Here is a 6,000-nt window from a genome sequence, read left to right as displayed (position 1 = left end):
CATAATTAGTCACAATTATTTTTGCAAATTTCAATCATTATCTATCAAACTACTTTGGGGTTCTTTTCTACTTTTATAGTTGGAATAAATAAACATGGTATAAAACACAGCAAGTCTTCTGGTCCCTATGCTAGCTAACCTTGTATGTGTTCTCTGCATAGTTTATTATTCAAGCTATAGAGGGCTTTTGTGTCTTCTGAATACTTTTTAAAGATGGATGACAAATGTTTAACAAGTGGAGTAAGGTGGGAAACAGGTCAAAATGTGTGCTTACACATTTAATAAAAATTAGGTGAAGAATTCATTTAGAAAATGCCTGTTTTGTAGTGCTAATCAAGAATGTGTGGCAGCACCCTTATTATCAATGTCTAATGCTGAGTGGGCACAGTCCCTAAAGGTTATCTATTAATCCATCACAATAAATACTAACATTCTAGGGAAACAGTATTTTCTCACACTTGTAAGACAAATTACTATTGAGTTTATTTGTGTTCCTTTTTCTCACTCACTCACAAGTTTGAACCGATAGGTCTCATCATTAACTTCTGGGAAGTAATAATTAACCCAATGCTCTAAACACCACCACAAGGGTCTCTTAATATATTGTCTCCCAATCTCACAGTGTGGTTTTTCCTTTGTTTTGTTTCTTTAACAAATTACCCATACGTTTTTACATCACTGCTCGAGAAAACAGTGCAAAAATGCAGTGTAAAATAGTATAGATTTATTTTAAAGAGAGGAATTATAACTTCCTAGGAAGAACAATATCCAATAAGATGTGTGGAAGGTTAATGAGACAATCAGTGGTATAAATCTTGAAATATAGTTTCCAAAAATTCTTTCTTATATACTAACTCTTCCTTTTTCAGGTGGCTCATTTCTCTAAAGTTTGTCATTCTCATCATTGCTTTCAAAACTTAGTTTATATATCATGTCAATCTCTAAAATGAAAAGTCATCTTTAATGATATCTCACCTTTAATTTTTCATTATTGTTATGACAGGGCTCATTCCTTATCTCATTTAGAAATACACAACAATGGTGTGGAAAGACCTTTTAGTAGCCCCAGCGTACCCTCAAAGAAGGTCAAAGTCATAGACAGACAGTTTCTAATTGGTACCAACTCACACAGACACCCGGTCTGCCATTGGAACTCAGCCCCTCTCTTTTTACTTTCACTTCAGTATTCTCATGACAAAACCTGCTGGAACCTTAATGTTTCTACAAAATCTGGAAAACTAATTTTTCTGCTCATCTCAAAGTCTTTCTTTGTTAATAGTGCTAAGGACTGAATTGTGTCCCCTCAAATTCCATATGTTGAATCCCAACCCTCAATAAAATAGTATTTGCAGATGAAGCCTTTTTGAGCTAATTAAGGTTAAATGAGGTCATGAGGGTAGGGCCCTAATGATGAGGTTAGTGGCTTTATAAAAAGAGGAAGAGAGATCTTCCTCTTTCTCTGCAGGATGAGGACACAGAGAGAAGGCCTACTGTAAACCAGGAAGAGGGCTTCCATCAGAACCAAATCAAGTTGGACCTGCCAGTAAGACATAAATCTTGTTTAAGCCACACAGTCTGTGGTTAATGTCAGATTAATTCAAGCCAATATGTTCATCTGTCTCTCCTTTTGTATGATCCCTTCTTATTGACAAAGTATTCATTCCCTATTTTTTTTCCATTCTAGTAGACTCTCAGGAGGGCATCATTGTCAATGATTTATTTATTACTTTTTTGTAGAAGTAAATAACATTAAATCAATAAAGATTGGTTTAAATAAAATGCAGATACAGAATGATCATAAAAAATAAAATATATTCATATATAAATTATGAAAATTATTCTAATTCCAGAAAGTTCAGTAGAAGTTAATGTCCAAAAGATGCACTATACTTTGCAAAAGATCAAACAAATGGTATTTTTAGTTAAAAATAAAAAGAACGTTCAAAACTTGAATAAGTCCTAAATAAAAAGCTAAGCATATAAATGTACATTCTAATTTCTCAACATTGCTAGTATATTTTATCATTGCCCTATAATCTGTTTTAATTATTGTGAGGAGTATATGTTCATTTCATAAAATCATAAGCACCTGTACAGGACAGGTACTCTGAAGTACACACACTGAGGTGGGATTAGGGATTCAAGATGTTTATTTGGGATTGACACCTCTAGCAACAGAGAGAAGTCAGATTGTAATGAGAACCAGACAAAGTCTACCAGTAGGCCTGTGCCGCCCATCAGAGTTGACCCACTTGGGCTAAGATGGCCCAGGCTGTTTACCTTTGCCTCCTGTAGCCACAGGATGGGGCTGCTCTGCGAAGGGGAAAGTGGCTCTCTAGAACTCACACACACCCTGAAAGACCTGACTGCTGCAAATGTCTGCTCACTGTCTTCCCCACTGGAGTATCTCAATTCAATTTTTACCACAAAACCTAAATATTTAAAATTGCCCACTACCATGGCAGTCTGAGTTAAAACAAGTTCTGAACATCCTGAATGGTGCCCTATGTTAGATATCCTGAAAAATACAATATACAGCATGGGGTGATCCTGACTACCTTTGCTATATGTCGATAACCAATCACCCAGTCTACTAAGGTCATGACTGGCTACTCTGGAAGAAACTGATTCTATGTGGAAGACCACACCAGCCATCTGCCATGGTCTGGTCATGACCCTTGCTCCATTAGAACCACAATGTGGTTAATTTCCTTTCACCACACACTTTACCTGGGGCTAATAGCATAGGAAGGGAATTTAATATCCAAGTGCATATCCCATCTTTTAGAAACAGCAACCCTGTTATGGACCCCTTGATTGCCACCAGAGATATAAGATAAAATACTTTGAATATTTTAATCCTAAAATATTCAAAGACTCACTTAAATTGAATAAAGTTCGTCAAAAATAATATTTTTCTTTGTGTGTGTTTTTGGCATAATCAAATCTTTTACCCCCAACTCTTTTTTGAAAGGACATTAAGTATAACCCTGATTCTCTCTCTAACTTACTCTCTCTCTGCATAGGAAGTGGAGAGATTTAAGGAATTTACAAATTTGGGTAAGAACAGCTGGGCATATGTGGCTCCACTCTGCCCTTCTCCTCTCTGGGGAAGATACTCTTCTAAGACAGGCTTTCCAAATGGGGCTGTCTGCTAATGGAGGGGAAGGACTAGACTAATTCTGAAAATACAATCTATATCCTAAACCTGATAAAAAAGATATTTGATATCCATCTTCCTCTTTGTATAATTTCTTACTTTTCCAGTATCTAAACATGAGAGAAAGTACTCCAAGGGTCTTCTTCCTTGAAAGAATGTATGCACCCTTAAGTTCATTTATGATAGCCATGATTTGGAAGCAGCCCAAGTGACTGCTTCCAAAAAAGTAGTAGAATACTTTACACAATGGAATACTACTCAGCTGTTAAAAAAACCCCACAATGAAATCTTACTGTTTTCAACAGTATTGATGGACCTAGAGGGTATTATGCTAAGTGAAATAAGTCAGCCAGAGAAAGACAAATACCATATGACTTAACTTACACATGGAATCTAAGGAACAAACTAAATAAGCAAACAATATTGAAACAGACTCAGAGACAGGTTGCCAGAGGAGAAAGGGGATGGGGAACTAGGTGAAAACGGGGGCATTAAGACGTACAAATTGAGCCTGGCTGGTGTGGTTCAGTGGTTGAGCATCAACCTATAAACCAGGAGGTATTGGTTCAATTCCTGGTCAGGGAACATGCCCAGGTTGCAGGCTCAGGCTCAATCCCCAGTGTGGAGTGTGCAGGAGGCAGCTGATCAATGATTCTCTGTCCCTCTCCTTTCCTCTCTGAAATCAATATATATATACATATATATTAAAAAGAAGTACAAATTGATAGTTACAAAATAGTCACAGGGACGTAAAGTACAGCATAGGGAATATAGTTAATAATATTATAATAACTATGTATAGTGCCAGGTGGGTACTGGGAATATCGGGGGGAACATTTTGTAAAATATAAGATTATCTAACAACTGTGCTGTATACCTGAAACTAATACAAAATAATATTGAATGTAAACTATAATTGAAAAATAAAATTAAAAAGAGTATGTGAAAAACAAACTCCCTATAACTATAAAAAGTAGACAGTACAAATAAAATACTGATCTGTTTCATAACAATTACTTTGAATTACTTTTACATACAAAAAAAAGAAATGAAAATTAACAAGTAAGTTTGAAGGGAAAAAAGTATGTTTTTATGTTACAATGGTAAAATTCCTTCAAAATTCTGCTTTGACTTCAAGATAATGAAGATCCTTATAAATAGTAAATCTGGTTATCTGACCATAATACAACACAAAAAATTTATAAACAACTTAAGCTTTTATCTTTTGTGCCAAATATGATTCTCTTGGTTACTTTTTGTTTGTTGATTTATTCAAGAAAATTTTTTAAAAAACTGGACTGATGCCCAGCTGGTGTGGCTCAGTGGTTGAGCATTGACCTATGAACCAGGAGGTCATGGTTCGATTCCAGGTCAGGGCACATGCCTGGGATCAGATTTAATCCCCAGTGTGGGACATGCAGGAGGCAGCTGATCAGTGATTCTCTCTCATCATTGATGTTTCTATCCTTCTCTCCCTCTCCCTTCCTCTCTGAAATCAATCTATACTAATAAAAGCCTAGGTGCCCTCGTGCGACGACCTCACATCATCACAAGATGGCCACCCCCATGTCATCACAAGGTGGCTGCCACAAGATGCCCTACAGGGGAGGGCAGTTGTGGGTGAACAGGCCAGCATGGCAGGGCAGTTAGGGGCAACCACGCTGGCAGGGGAGGTCAGTTGGAGGCCATTAGGCCAGCAGGAGAGGGCAGTTGGGGGCAACCAGGTTGGCAGGGAAGGGCAGTTGGGGGCCATCAGGCTGGCAGAGGAGGGAAGTTGGGGGTGACCAGTCTGGCAGGGGAGGGCAGTTGGGGGTGATCAGGCCCGCAGGGGAGCAGTTAGGCATCAATCAGGCTGGCAGGGGAGCAATTAGGGGGTGATAAGGCTGGCAGGCAGAAGCTGTTAGGGGCAATCAGGCAGGCAGGCAGGCGAGTGGTTAGGAGCTAGCAGTCCCAGATTGTGAGAGGGATGTCTGACTGCCAGTTTAGGCCTGATCCCCGGGATAGGGCCTAAACTGGCAGTCGAATATCCCCCAAGGGGTCCCAGAAGAGGGTACAGGCTGGGCTGAGGGACACCCCCACCCCAGTGCACGAATTTCATGCACTGGGCCTCTAGTAAAAATATATATATTTTTAAAATGTATTGACTAAATGAGCTACTTGTCTTGGCATGGTATAATAACATCCAGAAATAATAAACAAACAAACAAATAAATAAACACAACAGAGCTGTACATTGGAAACAACAGCCGGGTTTGTCCTAAATGTCTGCCCCATAGCCAGGTTTACTTTGTGCCAGTATATGAAATATTTTGCGATTAGCCCCAAAGCACAAAAATACCAATTAATTATGATGATTAGATATGTCTTCATTAGTAGTTTATAAATAAATCATGCACAAGATTGTGCAGTCATCTATCCTAGAAATATGCTCTAGAGGGTTATGAAAACAAATTAATTAATTATAAATGCTCTGCAATCACATATTTTATTTTGAAATGTTAAACATATGTGTATGTGTATGTGTGTGTGCGTGTGTGTATGTGTGTGTGTGTGTGTGTGTGTTATATCTGAAGGTATTTTTCCAACTATTTCAGTGTTTCTTTATATGTTTAGCATTAACGTGCTTTCCTGAATCAAGACGTAAGTTTGTTAAAAATCTGATTTATTGATAAAAATAAAAATGTTACTGAGAATGCTTATATTTCCAGTTTCCTTTCTGTTTTCAGATGACAAAGAGCTTCTTTGACATTTAACTTAAGTGCTTCCAGAAACGTTTTGTAAATGTGCTTCTCTCCTCTTCCCACCCCTCCCCCTCCCTGCCCTCAGTATATTGTCTTCAT

Source organism: Eptesicus fuscus, chromosome 10, assembly GCF_027574615.1.
Source record: "Eptesicus fuscus isolate TK198812 chromosome 10, DD_ASM_mEF_20220401, whole genome shotgun sequence".
Lineage (NCBI taxonomy): Eukaryota > Metazoa > Chordata > Mammalia > Chiroptera > Vespertilionidae > Eptesicus > Eptesicus fuscus.
Note: the sequence above shows the minus strand (reverse complement) of the source record.